We start from the raw sequence: 22844 nt of genomic DNA on the forward strand, positions 1-22844 counted from the left end.
CCCCCTTCTTTCTTCTTTCTGGGTGTTGCACCCAGATGGTGGATCCCAGGAGCCAGATGCCACCCCAGTCGACTACTACTACCACCCCGAGGGTGCCTACTAGTACGTGGAGCCCGCCGACGACCAGGAGTAGTTAGGAGGTCCCAGGCAGGAGGCCTTGCCTCTTCGATCGTTGATCTTTGTGCTAGCCTTCTTAAGGCATCCTTGTCTAACTTTATGTCTGTACTCAGATATTGTTGCTTCCGCTCACTCTTGTGTATCGAGCTTGTATTCAAGCCCTCGATGCCCCTGGCTTGTAATATGAAGCTTGTATTATTTCAATTTGTGTCTAGAGTTGTGTTGTGATATCTTTCCGTGAGTCCCTGATCTTGATCGTACACATTTGCGTGTATGATTAGTGTACGGTCGAGTCGGGGGCGTCACATCACCCCACAAGTCGGGATGAGTGTCCGGAAGAAAAAAAATAAAAAGAAAGAAAAAAAGAGGCCAGAAATATCCCAACAAAAAAAGAAAAAATGAAAAAAGGAGAAAACAAAAAAATGACAGAAAAAGAGAGAAGGGGGGCAATGTTACTATCCTTTTACGACACTTGTGCTTCAGAGTAGCACCATGTTTTTCATATAGAGAGTCTTCTGATTTATCACTTTCATATACTAGTGGGAATTTTTCATTATAGAACTTGGCTTGTATATTCCGATGAGGTCTTCATGAGCAAGAGAGTTGGATGCAGACCCACTTAGTTTCAGTTGAGCTTTCATACACTTATAGCTCTTAGTGCATCTATTGCATGGCATTCCCTACTCCTCGCATTGATATCGATTGATGGGCATCTTCATAACCCGTTGATCCACCTATTTGATGCGAGACTTTCTCCCTTTTTGAATTTTCCTTATTGATCCCTACCACCGTATTCTATTCCACCTATGGTGCTATGTCCATGGCTCATGCTCATGTATTGCATGGTAGTAGAAAATGCTGAAGCACATTTGAAGTTTTGAGTCAATTGCTTGGTTTGACACCGGCGTGCTCATGATTTATACTTTATGCTAGGAAGACTAAGCATGACAGGCTATATGATTTTCTATTGATAGTGTTCTTTAGCATTCTTTATTTTGAAGGCCGTGATTGTTTGTTAGTATGCCTGAGTATTGATGTCTTTATGTCAAATGATAGACTATTGCCCTGAATCACTCATATCTTAATATTCACTCCATGATTAGATTACATGATCAAGATTATGCTAGGTAGCATTCCACATAAAAAATTATCTTTTTATCATTTACCTACTCGAGGACGAGCAGGAATTAAGCTTGGGGATGCTATTAGGTCTCCGTCTGTAATTTTTGATTGTTTCATGCCATTATTTTACAACTTTCACACACTTTTGGCAACAATTTATATGATTTTGTTGGACTGACATATTGATCCAGTGCCCAGTGCTTGTTCCTATTTGTCGCATGTTTTTTTAGCAAAAATCCATATCAAGCGAAGTCCAAACATGATGAAATTTTACAAAGAATTATTTTGGAACATATGTGATTTTGGGGAAAAAGAATCAACATGAGACGATGCTCCAGGGGCCCACAAGCTCAGAGGACGCGACCCCCGACCATGGGCGCGCCCAGCAGGCTTGTGGCCACCTCGTAAGTCGGTTGGGGTGTCCTTCTGCCGAAAGGACGCTAATAACCAGGTAAAATCCCCTCAAAATTTCAGCCCAATAGGAGTTACATATCTCCGGAATTTAAGAAACGGTTTCGGCTAGAAAACAGGAACGCAAAACAGAAGAGAACTAAGAGAGAGATCCAATCTCGGAGGGGCTCCTACCCTCCGGGAGCCATGTCAGCCATGGACCAGAGGGGAAATCTCCTCTCATCTAGGGGATCATAAACCACAAGTATAGGGGATTGCAATAGTTTTTGAGGGTAGAGTATTCAACCCAAATTTATTGATTCGGCACAAGGGGAACCAAAGAATATTTTCAAGTATTAGCAGTTGAGTTGTCAATTCCACCACACCTAGAGAACTAAATATTTGCAGCAGGGTGATCAGTAGCACAGTAATCTGATAGTATGATAGCGGTAGCAGTAATAGCAACAGTAACCATAATAGTAACAATTTTGTAGTGATTGTAAAACAACAACAGCAGTAGTAACTTAACAAAGATCAATATGTGAAAAGATCTTAGGCATTGGATCAGTGATGGAAAAATATGTTGGATGGCATTCATCATGTAACAGTCATAACCTAGGGCGACACAGAACTAGCTCCAAATCATGAATGCAATGTAGGCATGTATTCCGTAAATAGTCATACGTGCTTATAATAATAACTTGCATGACATCTTTTGTCCTACCATCCCATGGCAGCGGGGTCCATAAGGAAACTAAGGGATGTTAAGGCCTTTTAATAGAGAACCAGAACAAAGCACTAGCACATAGTGAATACATGAACTCCTCAAACTACAGCAATCACCGGAAAGGATCCAAATTTCTGTCACTTTGGGGTATGTGGATCATAACACGTAATGGATGTGTATAACTTGGAAGATCGGATCAAGAACACAAATATATTCGTGAAACATAAATGGTTCAGATCTGAAATCATGGCACTCGGCCCCTAGTGACAAGCATTAAGCATACTAAAGTCATAGCAACATCAATCTCAGAACATAGTGGATACTAGGGATCAAGCCCTAACGAAACTAACTCGATTACATGATAAATCTCATCCAACCCATCACCATCCAGCAAGACTATCAAGGAATGACGCACTCCCGGCGGCGAGCATCATGAAATTGGTGATGGAAGAAGGTTGATGATGACGACACATCGAATCCCCCTCTCCGGAGCCCCGAACAGACTCCAGAACAACCCTCCTGATGGAGAACAGGAGGTGGCGGCGGCTCTGTATCGTAAAACGTGATGATTCCTTCTCTCTGAATTTTTCTTGATGAATAGGTACTTATGGAGTTGGAGTTTGGGTTGCAGGAGCTGCCAGGGGCCCACAAGCCTGGTAGGCGTGCCCTGTGGGGATGGCGCACCCCCTGGGCTTGTGGTGCCCTGGTGGCCCCCCTCTGGTTCTTTCGCCAATATTTTCTTATATATTCTGGAACAATTCTCCATAAATTTTCACCTCAATCCGAGAACTTTTATTTCTGCACAAAAACAACACCATGGCAATTCTGCTGAAAACAACGTCAGTCCGAGTTAGTTTCATTCAAATCATGCAAATTAGAGTCCAAAACAAGAGCAAAAGTGTTTGGAAAAGTAGATACGTTTGGGATGTATCAAGTCCCTCAAGCTTAACTCATTGCTTGTCCTCAAGCAATTCAGTTGACAAACTAAAAGTGATAAAGAAAAACTTTTACAAACTCTTTTTATTCTTGTGGCTGTATATATGCTTAACTAATGTTCAAGTTTTTAGCAATTATTGTGAACTAACCATGTTCATGATGACATTTAGGTCTCACATTTACTCATACCAATGACATAACCAACTAGCGAGCAATAATAAGATATCTCGGATGCTAACAATTTGTCAAAACAATCATGTTATAACATGATAACTCGGTATCTCGCTAGCCCTTTTTGAGACTGCAAAACATAAATGCAGAGCACCTCTGAAGTTCAAGCAGTGACTAAACATTGTAATTCATAGTACAAAGATCCAGTCATGCACACTCAACATTAACTATACTCAATGCATAAGAATGAAAATAGTGCCCTCTAACTGGTGCTTAAATGAGAGGGTGATGACTCAACAATATAAAAGTAAATGGATAGGCCCTTTGCGGAGGTAAGCAGGGATTTGTAGAGGTGCAAGAGCTCGATGCTTAAAACAAATATGAATATAATTTGGGGAGGTATGCCTTTCCTGTCAATGTCACGACCGAGAGTTTTCAATATCTTCCATGCTAAACAAATTAGCGACGGTTCCTAAGTGGAAAGGAAAAGTTTACTCCCCCTCAACCGACAAACGCAAGCCATGACTAGCCGAATCCTCGGGTGCCCTCCATACCAACAGCTTTCCGGGGGAGTTTGTTTCATTATTTTTGCGATTTGATCATGGGACTGGGCACCCCGAATACAAGCCCCTCTCGTGTAAGGACAAGTGAATAAACACTCATCATGAGAATAACTCGCTTCGCATGGAAGATACTGACCGCCCCCTGTCGCTCCATGAGCGGTACGGGCACACAAAACAGATGCTTATTTGAATGTTTAGAGGTGGCACATGCAAATTTACTTGGAACGGCAGAGTAATAACGTATATAGGTAGATATAGTGGACTCATCTGGAACAATTTTGGTTTTAGGGATTTGGGTGCACAAGCAGCATTCCCGCTTAGTACAGGCGAAGGCTAGCAAATAGATTGAGACGCAACCAACTAGAGAGTGAAAACAGTCATAAACATGCATTGAGAATAAATAACATTGAATACGAGCATGAGTAGGATATCAAATACCACGAACATAAATATCATGGAGGCTATGTTGGGTTTGAATCAACTACATGCGTGAACATGTACCAAGTCAAGCCACAAGAATCATTCAGAGGGAAATACCATACTATCATACTACATCATCGCCATTTTAATGCATGTTGACACTCAAGATAAATCATTATCCACTCCTAGCTATTTAAGCATGGCATGAGCAACTATAATCTCCAGTTGTCATCACAAACATGTGTACTCATAATGATACCGAATCGAGAACGATGAGCTAAACATATTTACAAAAAACAAAAACAAGAGGAGTTCATACTAGCTTTTCTTCACCGCAATCACCTCATCAAATCATTGTCATTATTGCCTTTCACTTGCACGGCCGAATGATATGAAAATAATAATAGTGCAAGTGTGCCGTGGACTAGGCTGGAATCTACAAACATTTTATTCAAAGGAGAAGACAAGGTAATATGGGCGCTTTGTTAGATCAGCAATAATGTATATGAGAGCCACTCAACATGTTCATCGTGGTCTTCTCCTTACGACAACTCAAAGAAAAGAAGAGAATTTCAGAGAAACACGCTAAAATGTTTTTGGAGTAATGAAAATTTTAGAACAGAAGACGAGAAATGAGAAAAATTATTTACACGAGAAAGCACCCAACAAGTTAAAGAAGACCGAGAATTCTTTTTGGGTTTTAGTTTTAATACTACAAACTAGTAAACAAGAAAGAAAAAACAAAAAGAAGCGGGCAATATTTTTGGGTTTTCAAAGTTTTTCAAACACACAAGAAGATACTGAAAATAAAACTAACGTGGATATACAGTGAAAAATGATGAACATCGACAACTGGAATGAAATGTATGGTACATGAATGTAATGTCAGTGAGAAATACGTACTCCCCCAAACTTAGGCTTTTGGCCTAAGTTGGTCTATGACCCTTGGTAGCCGAGATAATACCCATAATCGTAGTTAGGGTTGTACTGAAGTGCAGCTGCCACCGCTTGGGTGCTGCCTCATTAAGGCAGGCGGTCTCTACAACCCTCTCGTACTCCTCGGCCTCCTCCTCAAGTATGGAGTGTCTATGTTTTTCTTGCAAATTAAAGTTCTAGGGTGATCAAGTTATTGCAATATTTGGAAATGATTCGATCATGAAAAAGCATGCATAGGAAATTAAGGTGACCAACTTTATTGCAAAGTTCACAAGTAATAGGACAAAGAGAACATAATTTTGTAGCAAATTCATCTATCACTTTGAGCAAAAAATTGGTTCTATCATGTTTATGCTTCTTACAAAATCTATCTTCCCTATAAGGCACGTCTTCACAAACTTTATGCACTCCAAAAAAATTGACATGCTTATAAGAAACATTTTTATTATGACTAGTGCAATCATCATTAGTATTTTGGATATTCAAAGAATTCATACTAACAATATTGCAATCATGCTCGTCATTCATGCCAAATATTTTATTAAATTCTTCCTCTATCAATTGAGCACAATTTTCCTTTCCATCATTTTCATGAAAGACATTATAAAGATGAACAACATGAGACCACCTCAAATCCATTTTTTTTATTTTTTTATAAAACAAACTAGTGATAAAACAAGAAACTAAAAGATTCGATTGCAAGATCTAAATATATACCTTCAAGCACTCACCTCCCCGGCAACGGCGCCAGAAAAGAGCTTGATGTCTACTATGCACCTTTATTCTTGTAGACACGTGTTGGGCCTCCAAGCGCAGAGTTTTGTAGGACAGTAGCAATTTTCCCTCAAGTGGATGACCTAAGGTTTATCAATCCGTGGGAGGCGTAGGATGAAGATGGTCTCTCTCAAACAACCCTGTAACCAAATAATAAAAAGTCGCTTGTGTCCCCAACACACCAAATACAATGGTAATTTGTACAGGTGCACTAGTTCGGCGAAGAGATGGTGATACAAGTGTAATATGGTTAGTAGATATTGATTTTTGTAATAAGAAAAATAAAAACAGCAAGGTAGCAATTGATAAAACGGAGCACAAACGGTATTGCAATGCTGGAAAATGAGGCCTAGGGTCCATACTTTCGCTAGTGCAATCTCTCATAATGCTAATCTAATTGGATCATATAACCATCCCTTAAAGTGCGACAAAGAATGACTCCAAAGTTCTTATCTAGCGGAGAACATAAGAAGAAATTGTTTGTAGCTCTTCTTTTCGAACGATCTATCAAGAGTTCGTACTAAAATAACACCGAAGCAAATACAGATTCATAATACTCAATCCAACACAAAGAACCTCAAAGAGTTCCCCAAGATTTCTACCGGAGAAACAAAGACAAGAAGGTGCATCAACCCCTATGCATAGATTACCGCAATGTCACCTCGGGAATCCGCGAGTTGAGGTCCAAAATATATACCAAGTGAATCAATATAATACCCCATTGTCACCACGAGTATTCATATGGAAGACATATATCAAGTGCTCTCAACCATAAAAGTATTCAATCCGATAAAAACGAAATCTCAAAGGGAAAACTCAATTCATCACAACAAGATAGAGAGGGAGAAACACCATATGATCCAACTATATTAACAAAGCCCACGATACATCAAGATCGTGTCATCTCAAGGACACGAGAGAGAAAGAAAGAGAGAGAGAGAGAGTAAACACATAGCTACTGGTACAATCCCTAAGCCCCGAGGTTGGACTACTCCCTCCTCATCATGGAGATCATAGGGATGATGAAGATGGCCTCCGGTGATGATCTCCCCCTCCGGCAGTGTGTCGGAACAGGCTCCCGATTGGTTTTTCTTGGCTATAGAGGCTTGCGGTGGCGGAACTTTTGATCTAGGGTTACCCTCAGGGGATTTGGAATATTTGGGAATTTATAGGGAGAAGAGGCGGTGCGGGAGGCCACCAAGGTGGGCACAAGCCACCAGGGCGAGCCTGGGCCCCCGGGCGCGCCCAGGTGGGTTGTGCCCCCCTCGGGGCACCCCTCTGGTACTTCTTTGGCCCACTGGATGTCTTCTGGTCCAAAAATCTCCAAAAAGTTTCGTTGCGTTTGGACTCTGTTTGGTATTGATTTTCTGCGATGTAAAAAACAAGCAAAAACAACAGCTGACACTGGGCACTATGTCAATAGGTTAGTCCCAAAAAATGATATAAAGTTGCTATAAAATGATTGTAAAACATTCAGGAATGATAATATAACAGCATGAATACTTCATAAATTATAGATACGTTGGAGACGTATCAGCATCCCCAAGCTAGATTCCTACCGTCCTCGAGTAGGTAAATGATAAAAGAAATAATTTATGAAGTGTGAATGCTAACAAAGTGCATAAGTTTGATCAATGATAATTTCAATCACTTTTCCTAGCATCATAACAGCAATTCTTTCTCATGTTAAAGTAGCAACCAATTCCCATGTTAAGGTTCAAACAATGAATTCTCTTGAAACTCAACAACCTATATTCCTAGTCACCAAACAATTGCAATTCAACTTATTCAACAGAGTCTAAGTAAGAGCTCCACATACTTAATCATGGTATAGTCTTCCATGATTGCTAGTACTCAAAGCATATTCTTAGAACAAATGGCATCCATCGAACACAGGGAAAGATAGGCGCTTAATGTTTTGCCTCTCAACTCATTTATCATAGAGATAATTTTCAACAATAATAAATCATGATCAAATATATTTGACTGGTCATATGTGCCTAGATCTTTCCCCACCACATGATGCTTGCCAACTAGAGAATAATTGAGGTTGAATGAGAATGCATACTATTAACTCTTTGCATAAAAGTAAATACTAAAAAGTAAAAGATATGCCCTTCGCAGAGGGAAGCATAGGTTGTCTAGCGCTTTTTATTTGGATGCCCAAGGTCTTAATGCAATGGAACGTCACGTTATATTGCCCCTTATGATAGCAACCTTTATTATGCAGTCTGTCGCTTTTATTACTTTGCCTTCACAAGTTCGTACAACGCTCAATTTTCCCTTACAATAAAAGATCAAACATATTTAGGAGCAATTTTTATTGCTTTATGCACCGATGACAATTTACTTGAAGTATCTTATTCAATCCATAGGTAGGTATGGTGGACACTCATGGCAAGAAACTGGGTTTAAGGGTTTTTGGATGCACAAGTAGTATCTCTACTTAGTACGAATTTTTGGCTAGCAAAAGATCCTAAGCAAACACCACATGTTGGAGGATCCATGACAATATAAATTCTATGCAAATATACACAACCATAACTCATTACGTTGTGTTCCTTGTCTAACTTCAACTAATTTGCTCAAGTTTGAAAATAGTTAATGGGTATTCACAATCATATAAGATGTCCAAGATAATATATTTGCATGTGAAAGTTCTCTTCCTTATAGTAATCATTCATGAATTGCTTGTATGACCAATATTGTGATTGTCAAGCTTCAAAAGATTTCACTTTCCAAACCCAATGTGAAGCTACCACTAGGCATGATATGTACATATAATATCAACTTCATTACATTCAATTTATTCAACAATGTACTCATAGGATATAAGTGAAGCACGAGAGTAAATGACAAACTACTCCAAAAAGATATAAGTGAAGATCATGCGAGTAGTTAAGTAAATAGGTAGCTATGTGAGGACTCTCTCTTATTTAAAAACTTTTAGACCTAAGTATTTTATTAAAACAACAAGCAAAACAAAATAAAATGACATTCCAAGAATAGCACACATCATGTGAAGAAGCAAAAACTTAGGCTCAACCGATACTAACCACCGGTGCGCGTCGGTCCTAAACAAACGGTTTTTTACCCCTTTCCGCGACGGCATTTGGAACCGTCGCCAAGTGAGTGTGGGTGATAGGGGGGTCCCTCCCACACGACCCAGAAACCGTCGGGGATATGCCCTCCTGGCACACACGTTCGGCAAAATGAGGTCGTGTGCGACCGGCGAGCACTCAAATACGGAAATACATAAAGTAGAGCTAAAAATACGATTATACGGCAAAATTGTTTCCAGTCGCAAGTACATCCCACACAGTCAGTCCCCGCTAAACGTTTATGTTCGTATGCACATCCCACACAGTCGCTCCAAGGAAAACGTTTCCGTTCATAGGTACATCACACACAATTTTTCCCGTTAAATCGTTTGCTTTATTGAATGTATCACACACGGTCCGTAGAAGAAACTGTGTGGCAAAGGCTGTCGATGACACACAATTTTTATGTGGTAAACGTTTGCGCAAGGTGGCCTAATGCAAACAGTTTTCAAGAGAAAGTCGTGTGTGATTGTTCATTGATCCAACACGGTTTATTCCTAGAAACTGTGTGCGTTGCCTGAGATCATCGCCCAGAGTATTGTTTCAACAACCATTTGCAATATCAAAACCCAATTAGCAGGCTAATTCGCCATTAGCAGGCTAATTTGCCTATTATTAATAATCCATTTATTAATCTAATTGACATTCATATTAAGCACGCAATATATTTCATTTCCATATTAAGGAAGCAGAATTTCATAATTGAAATACAACAGAGTACAACATGATATAGCTTCAGCACTCAGCTACCCCATTACACAACTGCACCAGCAGCAAGTTCCACATGCAACATGTAGACCTTTCTAAATTAGCATCATAGATGGTATATAGATAGATGCATCTCATCTGGAAAACTGCTGAAGCGGAAGGCGAATATTGAGACTTCATTCATGTTGAAGGTCTTTGCAACTTTAGGCCAGTGCCTGTGGATGATTGACCGTCCGTCCTTCGTCCTCTTTAGGAACACTTCAATATTGAACCGTGGGTGTTGTATGAAAACCTTCCTTGCCTCCTGACCATGGAGGTGGTTTGAGAGGTAATCATCGGTGAACTGCTTTGGAAAGGCCTGAAAACAAGGATGTGCATAAATATCTTCTCTATATTGGAAATGGGGCAAAGGAATAAAAAAGGCAAGGTATAATAGTTAGTACCATCTTGTAGTGAACTGATGTCTTCTTCATTGTGCAGACAAAGATCTTGTTGTTTTTTGTCGCTAATTTCTTTATCCTAACAATCTTTCTGAGTTTCTTGATTTGATTGATATTCATGGACAACTCATTTCCCCATATGCAAAAAGGGTCGAACAGTGGGTCAAAACCTCTGACAACAGGACCTACATGTGCAAGACCAAATTGTTAAAAACCAAAATATTAGAATGGTTCCTGCAATTGCACAATAATGTGCTATTAGACAACGGACCATGCACGTGCTAACCTCGATTGTAAACCTCAGTGCTTCCCATTGTTTCCCTGCAACACATATAAGGTAGTTAGTCATCAGGTTAAGTAAGGGTTCGCATGCTATCAGTAAAATATGTTGATGAAAAATAAACACATTGTAGATTCATCAGATTAACTGAAGCCACATGGAAAACCCATTTACCCAAACCAAGCATGATTAAGAACTAGGAAATATAGCACTTGTATATGTTTCTCTGTATTAAGTGCAACCAAATCGATTTATTCCTCACATGCACAACAATACAAAATTCTACCCACGATAATTGTCCATCACATTGCAGAATTGAACCAAGTAGTTAACTAAACACCACAACAAATGAACCAAACATTAACTAAGCACCACATTGCACAATATAACATTGAACCAAGCAGTTAACTAAACACCACAACAAATGAACCAAACATTAACTGAGCACCACATTGCACAATATAATATACTCCTAATAGAAGATCAGAGAGTTAACCAAACAGTTAACTACAGCCAATTGTAGCAATTGTATTTGTTTCTCATGTATTTACTACAGCGAAATTCAATTTATTCCTCACAAGGTATACAATAACAGAATGCACCCACAATTTTGTAAAGATAACTTCGATTTATTTCTCACATGGAAGACAATACAAAATTGCAGCCTGAAGAATTGAACATCACATTTGCATAATTGAACCAAACAGTTAACTGAAGACGACAACTAATTAACAAAACAGTTAATAAGTGAGCACCACACTGCACGACATATAGAACATATACACTAGAGCAACAGATTGCATGGTGAAATTAGATACCACAATTCACTAGATTTTGTGAAGGAAAGGCAGGAGAAGCACACGCAACGGGTAAACCGAGCATGCTTAACCGGCGTAGCTAGCAATTGGCAAGGTGCTCCTCCAAGATCAGGGGGTCGGCACGAATGGCAGCCATCACGACCTCATCCGCGCGTGTGGCCGCGATTTGCTTCTCCGCTGCCAAATGCTCCTTGAGGTCCTGGCTATACTACGTGCACCATGGCTTAGGCAGGCGCTTATTTGGTGGAGGGGTCGGTGATTTGGGTGGAAGGTGTCGCGCTCGCGCCGGCGGTCGGGGCATGTGGGATGTGGAAGGAGGAGGAGGATGGGGGTCGGGTGTGGATTACCTGCCTGGATAGAGGAGGCCGAGCAGCGTGAAGGAGGGTCGCCGGCGAGGAGGCGGCAGCGCTGTAAGCAAGGAGTGAAGGTTTCAACTTGGAAAGGAAGGCGAAAAGAGGGGAAATGTGGCTTTTGGTAAGGGGGAGGGGGCAGGAAGGTAGATATTTCCGCGGAAGCCGAAAATTTGGAATCGCTTCAGCCAAAAAACTAGCGCGCAAAGTGTCATCAGACACGGTCCCTTATTCAGAACTGTGTACGATATGTGGAGATCACAAACGATTCAGATAGCTTAACCCGTGTGTGATGAGTTTGAACGTCAAAAGTTTTGCTTTGAATTTCCATGGTTACAGTGGTCATCCACGTCATTGCATAATTTGGGTACACAAAGGAGACTAGAGCACACCAACACTTCTCAATCGAGCAAGTTCAGCAATTAAACAGTGCTAGCTGACCTAAACATTACTCTAACAAATTAAAGATCGGCGCTCTTAATTAAACAAAACAAAGAGTACTACTATGGCTGGTGCTCGTCGATCTCCGCCGCTGCCTCCATGTCCAGCTCGCGTCCGACGGTCTCCTGGGGAAGGGGCTCCATGGCATCCATCGCACCATACTCGGCAAGCATCTCGCCATCCGCGTCCGCCATCTCTTTGGAAAAGGCCGCCACAAGCTGGGTGTGGGCGGACGCGATCTAGGCTTGGACGGGCTCCGTCGTCGCAAGGTATGCGGCGGCGGAACGGACGGCTCCTCGAACGCTCTCGGCGATTGCCAGCTCTTCGGCCATGGGTTGCCGACCGTTGTCGGAGAAGCTTCGTTCGATTTGTGCGGTGACCGCCAGGAGCTGGGCGTGGGCGGCCTTGACATGGTCGTGGGCAGCCTCCATCAGGGCTAAGGCCACCGCTGCGGAACGGACAGCTACTGTGCCGCTCTCGCCAGTTGCTATCCCCAAGGCAGATGTTGTTGCCGCCACCTGAGAAGCAACAATGGCCGTTGGGGCAAATTACGGCCGCGCTCATGAACCTTGTTAGCACGCGCATGGCGGCTGCGGCCGCGCTCTCGCTGAAGTAGGCCACCGAAGTTACCCTCACGACGCGGGTCCACGTGCCCATCTTTCACCGGCGATGATTGAACAGTGAAATGATATTTGGGGAGCGAGCTAGTGTGCTTGAGACGCCGGCTGTGGACTGTAGCTGACACACCTTCCCGCGTAAACCATAGGCGTACTATACACCGACAGTGCTCCAAGATATTTTGTACTACATCTCACACGGTTGTTGATAATTAACTGTGTGCGATCTACTTGACTTTTCATCTTGATTTGAATTACATAATGGGGTCACAGCGGCACTGGACGGTGTTTGAATTGCTAGACCTTTTATCTGGAGTGAACAGGCAACTATGTGTGTGTCATAAAAGAATTGGAATTATTCAGGGTTCGTTTGAACATTTTATACATTAAATTGGTTTTCTAGCCATTTCAGGTGAACAATTCAAATTTAAACTACATGCACATGCTCTAGTGCATATAAATTGGTTGAAAAATCAAATCTGTGTCCTTGGGTGCATGCTTAGGTCCCATGCAAGAAATGGGACTGAATTTCAAACACTAGGGCACCGTTGATTGCCGGCAAAACGTTGAGATGCCTGGTTTTTAAATTCTAGTAAATCCAAAACTCGTCTGAAATTCATGAAACCTGGCATGCTATCATGGAGTGGCATCAACATGCCGTGGTACAAATTTTGTCCCATTTGGGGCAGGTTTGGGTATATGCTTCTCACAAATCGGAGCTTCTCACAACAAGCATGATGGTTTTCGGTAGGGAACGTCACACCTTTGGGGACGGAACGATATCCATTGCTCTTATTGCTTTCAATTTTTTTATCGTGTCAACATAGAACAACAGGAGTGTTGTGTGATTTTTTGTGATTTTTCGGGGTTCGTTTGGACATTTTTATGCATTAATTGAGTTTTCAATGCAATTTATGTGCATAATTCAAATTTGAACTACATGCACATGCTCCAGTGCATATAAATTGGTTAAAAAATCAAATCTGTGTCCTTGGGTGCATGCTTAGGTCCCATGCAAGAAATGGGAATGAATTTCAAACACCGGGGCACCGTTGATTGCCGGGAAAACATTGAGATGCCTGGTTTTTAAATTCTAATAAATCCAAAACTCGTCTGAAATTCATGAAACTTGGCATGCTATCATGGAGCGGCATCAACATGCCGTGGTACAATTTTTGTCCCATTCGGGGCAGTTTTGGGTATATGCTTCTCACAAACCGGAGCTTCTCACAACAAGCATGATGGTTTTCGGTAGGGAACGTCCCACCTTTGGGGACGAAACGATATCCATTGCCTCTTATTGCTTTCAAATTTTTTTCTCATGTCAACATAGAACAACAGGAGTGTTGTGTGAATTTTTGTGATTTTTCAGGGTTTGTTTGGACTTTTTATGCATTAACTGAGTTTTCAATACATTTTATGTGCATAATTCAAATTTGAACTACATGCACATGCTCCAGTGCATATAAATTGGTTGAAAAATCAAATCTGTGTTCTTGGGTGCATGCTTAGGTCCCATGCAAGAAATGGGAATGAATTTCAAACACCGGGGCACCGTTGATTGCCGGCAAAATATTGAGATGCCTGGTTTTTAAATTCTAGTAAATCCAAAACTCGTCTGAAATTCATGAAACTTGGCATGCTATCATGGAGCGGCATCAACATGCCGTGGTACAAATTATGTCCCATTTGGGGCAGGTTTGGGTATATGCTTCTCACAAACCGGAGCTTCTCACAACAAGCATGATGGTTTTCGGTAGGGAATGTCCCACCTTTGTGGCCGAAACGATATCCATTGCCTCTTATTGCTTTTTTTTCTCGTGTCAACATAGAACAACAGGAGTGTTGTGTGAATTTTTGTGATTTTTCAGGGTTCGTTTGGACATTTTTATGCATGAACTGAGTTTTCAATGCATTTGATGTGCATAATTCAATTTTGAACTACATGCACATGCTCCAGTGCATATAAATTGGTTGAAAAATCAAATCTGTGTCGTTGGGTGCATGCTTAGGTCCCATGCAAGAAATGGGAATGAATTTCAAACACCGGGGCACCGTTGACTGCCGGTAAAACATTGAGATGCCTGGTTTTTAAATTCTACTAAATCCAAAACTCGTCTGAAATTCATGAAACTTGGCATGCTATCATGGAGCGGCATCAACTTGCCGTGGTACAAATTATGTCCCATTTGGGGCAGGTTTGGGTATATGCTTCTCACAAACCGGAGCTTCTCACAACAAGCATGATGGTTTTCCGTAGGGAACGTCCCACCTTTGGGGACGAAACGATATCCATTGCCTCTTATTGCTTTCAAATTTTTTTCTCGTGTCAACATAGCACCACAGGAGTGTTGTGTGATTTTTTGTAATTTTTCGGGGTTCGTTTGGACATTTTTATGCTTTAACTGAGTTTTCAATGCATTTTATGTGCATAATTCAAATTTAAACTACATGCACATGCTCCAGTGCATATAAATTGGTTGAAAAATCAAATCTGTGTCCTTGGGTGAATGCTTAGGTCCCATGCAAGAAATGGGAATGGATTTCAAACACCGGGGCACCATTGATTGCCGGCAAAACATTGAGATGTCTGGTTTTTAAATTCTAGTAAATCCAAAACTCGTCTGAAATTCATGAAACTTGGCATGCTATCATGGAGCGGCATCAACATGCTGTGGTACAAATTTTGTCCCATTTGGGGTAGGTTTGGGTATATGCTTCTCACAAACCGGAGCTTCTCACAACAAGCATGATGGTTTTCGGTAGGGAACGTCCCACCTTTGTGGACGAAACGATATCCATTGCCTCTTATTGCTTTCAATTTTTTTCTCGTGTCAACATAGAACAACAGGAGTGTTGTGTGAATTTTTGTGATTTTTCGGGGTTCGTTTGGACATTTTTATGAAGTAACTAAGTTTTCAATGAATTTATGTGCATAATTCAAATTTGACTAAATGCACATGCTCCAGTGCATATAAATTGGTTGAAAAAATCAAATATGTGTCCTTTGGTGCATGCTTAGGTCCCATGCAAGAAATGGGAATGAATTTCAAACACCAGGGCACCGTTGATTGCTGGCAAAACATTGGGATGCCTGGTTTTTAAATTCTAGTAAATCCAAAACTCGTGTGAAAGTCATGAAACTTGGCATGCTATCATGGTGCGGCATCAACATGCCGTGGTACAAATTTTGCCCCATTTGGGGCAGGTTTTTTTTTGAGAACTTGTACAGTGGGAGAGACTCCCACTGTGATTGTATTACTCAAAAAGTAAGGTACACTGTACAACCCATATTTACAAGCATCTCATCCACCACTTTGGGGGAGAGTGTGATTTGACCAAGTTCTAGATTGGCTAGTGGGGTGAAAGATTGTTTACAAAAGAGAGAATAAAGTCTCTCAAGTCTACTCTTGTTCTGTGTTGGAGAAGGGTGAAATCCTGCTTGAACCTATCAAGCCAGCCGTGGTATGTTGGAGGGATGCCTCTGAAGTATTTGTTATTCCTTTCTTTCCATATGCTCCAAGCTGCTTGTAAGAAGATTTCCATGAACAGGGGTTTGTTCCAATCATTAGAGGCCTTGCTTATCCAGTGCAGTCTGGAGCCAGATTCTTCCCACATGATCCCTAGTTTGGACCAACAGTATTTGCTGAAAGGGCATTGGAAGATCATGTGTTCCACATCCTCTTCAACTTGCCGGTTGCATAAGAGGCAGCTGAAGTCATCTCCGATGTTGTAATGCCTTCTCTTGAGCATGTTGCGAGTGTTGAGTCGGTCAGAGAGTAACAACCATCCAAACATCTTGATTTTTAGCGTGACTTTGGACTTCCAGAGCCAGTGGTAGGATTGGTGGGCCTTCACATCCCGAAAGTAGAATTTGTAGTATCTATTAGCTTTGAGGTCTGTCGAACCCCAACAATATACCCACCTGTCATGTGTGTGGGAGTCCTCAAGATTACCAATGTGTAGCACTTTTTGTTGCAGGTCACGGACTTCTCCATGTGCTTACACTGAAAGGGGAAGATGAAACATTTCATGGAGGGAGGTGGATCCCAAGAAATCTTTCACCGAGATATCCTCATTTAATGCAAAGGAGAAGGCCCGCGGGTGCGATTCTTCCAGCACAGATTCCAACCATAGGTCTTTCCACATAAGAACCGTGTCTCCCACATGTACAATTGTCCTGGATATACCTCGATATATTGGTGTGAGTTTCAGCATGTCTCTCCACCAGAATGATCCGCATGGATCCGACGCGTGTGGGATCTTGTGAGTGTAGTATGTTGTCCATATCAACTCCACCCAAGGCAAGTCATGGTGGTTGTAGAATTTGTGAAGATATTTGAGGAGAAGGGCCTCGCTTTGGACATGGAGATTGATGATACCGAGACCACCACTTTGTTTTGGTCGGCAAACCATGTCCCAAGCCGCAAGGGAGTTACATTTATCTCCTTGCTCCGTTTTTCTTGTCCAAAGGCACTTTCTTCTGAGTTTATCAAGCAGCTCTAGAATCTTCGGTGGGAGTTTGAGGGTACAGAGAGCGAATATGGTGAGTGAAGTGATCATCGTGTTGAGGAGCGACAACTTTGCACCATATGGCATCAATGTTAGAGTGCTGGTCATTCTTCTTTCCATCGTGCAGACTAGAGGCATAAGATCTTGGACCGTAGGTTTGGTTATTCCGAGAGGCAATCCCAAGTACGTGAAGGGCATAGAGCCTACCTTACAGTCGAAGATGGAGGCAATGTCGTTGTAGCAATCGGCCTCGCAGTTGATTGGGATTAAGGTGGACTTGTGGAAATTAATTTTTAAACCAATGGAAGCAGCATAGTCTGAAAGAATGCCCTTGATTGTCCTGGCTTGTTCAGCGGAGGCTGGAAGTAGAATAATCGTGTCGTCTGCATATTGGATCACAGGGTAATCATGCTGGTTTGGTCTTTGAAACGGTAGCTGAATTCGGCCTTGTCGGAACGCGTCATTAATAGCAGCTTGCAGGAGGTCAGCTGCAAGAACGAAGATGAGGGGTGATAAAGGGTCACCTTGACGAACACCACATTTGCAGAGGAATTGTCGGCCTAGAACATTGTTAAGGAGGACTGAGGATTTGCCGGATGAGAAGATACATTTGATCCAATCCAGCCATTTGGCGTTAAACCCCATGTGCTCCATAATTTTAATCATGGCATCATGCTCGATCGTGTCGAATGCTTTGGCGAAATCTAGTTTGAGCAAGACAATCTTCTGTTTTGAAGTTTGGCATTGATGTATGTACTCGAATGCCCAGGCCAAACAATCTTGTATGGATCTACCTTTGATGAATCCGTACTGATTTCGATGGACAATTTTAAGAATGAGTTTTTGGAGCCGATTTGCGAGCAGTTTCGTGATTACCTTGAGGCAGCAGTTGAGTAAACTAATTGGTCAAAAATCAGAAACTGTCTCAGGTGATCGAACTTTGGGTATGAGTGTAATAAATCCATCATTAATGCTTTCAAGATTGAGGCCACCCTCATAGAATTGATTACAGAGTTCATAGAAGTCCTCTTTAATTAGGGGCCAGCATTTTTTCAGAAATAAGCTAGTGAAGCCATCCGGACCGGGTGCTCGGTCAGCCGGCATTTCCTTAATGACAGCATCTATTTCATTCGTGGTGAAAGGCATTGTCAGCTGATCCAGACCCTCTACCTTTTTGATGATGTTTTGTAAGTTAAATTTCATTTGGAATTCACCGGATTTTCCCAGTCTATCTTTGAACGTTTGGTATATGATCGCCTCTTTGCTTGCATGATCATCAGCCATTGTGCCATCAGGCATTTTCAGAGTGGGGATCGTGTTGCGTCTAAATCTTTCCGAGGCCATCGCCTTTAAGAACTTCGGGTCTTCATCACCCAGTTTAACCCAGCGAATGGTGCATCTCTTTTGCCAGTATTGCCTTTGGTAATTCAATAGACGTAAGATGTGTTTCTGCAGAATTTTCCTAAAATTATGTTCTGCGTAGATAACAACCGGAGGTTTTCTAGGGCATCAATGTTGGCCAGAGCAAGATTGGAATTGTCAATTGCCACCTTCAGTTTAGAGATTCTTTTGCTCCACTTTTTTAACTCATATCTGAGGGCCTTGAACTTTCTACTCAGGATAGTGGCCGCATTTGCATTGGCATTTTGTAAAGGTCGTGTCCATACAGCCTGAACCAATTCCATAAAACCCGGGTGCTCCACCCAATAAGACTCAAATCGAAATATTTTGCTGCGAGGGATAGAAGTTTCAATTTTGACAACACATGGAATATGATCAGAGACTGGCTTCCCTAGTGGCATGACAAGTGTATTAGGGTATGTAGAAGTCCAGTTGTTAGATGTGAGGAACCAGTCTAGTTGTTCCAGGAGGGGGTTGGGTTGCATATTGCTCCAGGTGTAGGCACGACCCTTGATTGGCAGCTCAATTAACTGCTGATTACGGATGAAGTCATTAAAAGTGATCATATTAGTAGGATTACCTCCAGGTTTATTTCTGTTATCAGGGCTGCGAATATAGTTAAAATCTCCTAGTAATAGCCAATCTTCATTAGAGGGGATGTGCAAATTGTGAAGCCATTCAGTACAGATCACTCGTGGGTCACCCTGACATGGGCCATAAACGTTTACCAGAGTCCACTCTTGGGCCGATTGTGTGGAGCGAAATTTGATAACCAGAGCAAAGTCTTCCTGAATGAGTACAGATCCAGTGAAAATTGCACTATTCCAAATGGTGGCAATGCCACCTGAGGCACCCTGGGAAGGGATGTACGCAAACTTATCAAATCTTCGAGGGCAACAAGACTTGAGGAACATATTATCAATGTGGGATTTTTTGTTTCTTGCAGGCAAACTACTGCGCAACCACTGGAGGATATCGCATTCGATAAGGCCAAAAGCTTAGGTTCAGAGTTTAATCCTCTTACATTCCAACACAAAATATTCCAACTTGCTAACAGTGCCATGATAAAATAAAACAAAGAAGAAGCAGCAACTGAAATAAAGCAAGCGAATAGGTTAGGCGTTGGAGGGGCCGTCCTCAGGCTCAGCCAGCAGAGCTTCAGATGTGATTTCTTCCGGCGGAACGGCACACTTGGTGATCCCAATATGCTGCAGCACAGGAACTGGAGTTGGCGGGGGGATCTTGTCATGCTTGGAGGAATCAGGCTCACCTTGGCTTGTTTGAGCAGCAGCATTAGGAGTAATTCTGGGTTTGACTCGAGAGGTTTTAGCCCTGCTGTCAGAAACTGAATGTGTTTTGAAGCCGTCATACTTGTTGGAGCGGTTACTGCGATGGACCTCAATCACAGACTCTGGGGCTTTAACTTTGCCTCGCTTGCTTAATGTTGTCCCAGAGCTCACAACATTTTCAGAGCCAGTAGAATTACTTGCCGCAGAACCACTTTCCGCAGAGTCAGAGGTGCTCGAAGCCTTCACAAAAAGTGATGCTGCATCCTGATCAGAAGTCTCGATCTCCTCCAGGATTTCTATGATGACCACCTGAGATTTAGGAGGGTTGGGAGCAACAACTTGGGAAATTATGGAATGGCCAGAACCTTCAGCACAGGACAGGGTCCAAGTGCTACTGCCAGGGATCATGTCAGTGACCTGAGTTGAATCTGAAGAGTGTTGGACAGTTCATGTGGCAGACACCACCGAGAAGTGACCCTCTTGCTCTGTAATTCTAACATTGAACTGCACTGCACTATCACGGAATCCAAAACCGATCTCCAGGGCCCATAGGCAGCAACAACCGGCCTAACAGCAGCTAACAGATAGGTGTTCAGTCGCAGCATTGGAATACAGTCGTTGAGCAGAAGAGAAGCATATGTGTTTTCTGATGACAGCACAGCAAGATGTAGGCTCGTAGATGAAATGGTCATTGATATATCTATGTGTGTTACCTCCAGTGTGCTAGCAGGAATGTGGTGAACGGGGGTACTGGAGCTCGAGGCGCCTGGTGCCGAAGCAACAAGAGAGGAACCACTGCCAGAAAGAAGCTGGTTGAATATGTTCAGTGGCACCACAGCATAGCCATCTGACAGAGTTGCACTAGAGTCAGAACTACTGAAGATTGAGATGGAGTCATTCCAAGCCGCTGCTGGGCTATCCTGCAAATTTTTAGTTGGATGAACCCCATGGAAAACCTGCAGTCCCTCCCCTGCCATCCAAGCCTGAAAATTGAAAACTGCCGGAGGTGAGTGCAGAGGAGAGGGAGGCCAAACACCCCACTGAGGTTGAAACTGAATATTTGCAGCATCCTCCTGTGCAGCAACATCATTTGCAGCATCTACATTCTCATTAGCAGCATTTTGAGCGATCCAGTTATGGAGTTGCATCTGATATATCTGCTCAGCAGTGAGGTGTTCTCCATAGAGAGGATGTGGAAGACCATCATCAGGGGGTGGATCTTCAATAGCAGGCGGGACATCAGGAATGTGCGCATTCCAATCACTGCTTCTAAGCATTGTGACAGCAACCGTCCAACTTTGGCGTGCGCCTCCAAGCTGACGCAAGACTAAGCTCTTAGGAACAAATTTGAGGGGGATAACTCTAACTTTGAGCAGAACGAAACGACGATCAGCACGAGGATTGTGCCATTCAACCAGCTGTCCAAACTTATCGATGGATTTATGCATGTAGTGTTGTGTCTGATAATCATACGGAAATCCAATATAAAGCAGCCAAATCTCCGGCCCAAATGAGGTAATCCGCATATTAAGAGCAGCATCATGGGGAACAAATGAAACCACTACATGTTCATCAAACTCATCCTCATCAATCTCAAACGTGGTACCAACTACGGCATCTCTCACAACCGTATGCGAAAAACCAAAAATGCCAACCCCCAGAGGATGATCACCAGCTTCAGTAGGGAAGAACTCAGATTCGTGAAGCAAACCTTCAATGATGTGACGCAGAGTTGCCTTGCGATGGAAGGGGATATCTCTGTCGGCTTCGGCGATGGCGAGGAAATCGTGACGCAGAGGAGGAACGGGGCCAATCACCATGTCGTCCCGCACCCGGCGATCCGGCGGTCCAAGCTCCACGGTCATCCCCGGCGGGAGGTAGGGGATGACATTGATGGGAAAGTTGGCCATGGCTGGAGTTCTCTGCAGAGGCGCAGTGGACGACTCAGAGGTCGAGGCGGAATGCGGAGCGGCGACCCTTGGGGGCAACTTGGGGACCCAGCGCCCCCTTTTGCTCCACCGCTGAGAATAGCAGGATGATGCCACGTGCCCCCCAGCGCCACAAATGTTACATCGAACGGTTGTAGGCTTCTGTTGTTTTGCCTTGTCTAGGTTGGTAGGTGCAGTAGATGGTGCGGTCAAATCAGAATCATGATTTTCCGCGGCACTGTGGAAATGGCATGCGAGTTATTCTTCCCAAAAGATAAGACCTTCTCCTGCGGCAATGTATCAGACAGATTGGGTCCAGATCGTTTGCCGAGCGGGGGTGGATCATTTGTTCCCAAAGATATAGAAGGATCCTTATTTAAATTAGATTGCTCATTGCCCGTGGTATAATGCGGCCTTGAATGTATAGCATGCGTATATCCACTAGTCGGTTTGGGCCTCCAACAATAACGATCCACTTGTTGATTATGACACTGTTTGGAAGTATGGCCCAATAAGGTGCATTGTTTGCAATGAAAGGCCCCGGGACAACAGAATGAGAGATGGGCCGAAGAGCCACATATTAAACAAACTGGGTTCAATGCCCGGTTCCCGCCATGAAAATAATTGTTGTTGGAAGATTCGGGAATATCCACCTGTTGACATGTAAATGGTCGATCCGAACAAGTGGGGCAATACGTACCAGGGCAGGAGGCAGCAAGGTGTCCCGTGTCACTGCATGAAGCGCATAGATTCAGGCGCATATGAATATAATCCATATTTGGCACACTGGAAAGCTTCCAGCT

The sequence above is a fragment of the Aegilops tauschii genome, chromosome 3, assembly GCF_002575655.3.
Source record: "Aegilops tauschii subsp. strangulata cultivar AL8/78 chromosome 3, Aet v6.0, whole genome shotgun sequence".
Taxonomy (NCBI): Eukaryota; Viridiplantae; Streptophyta; class Magnoliopsida; order Poales; family Poaceae; genus Aegilops; species Aegilops tauschii.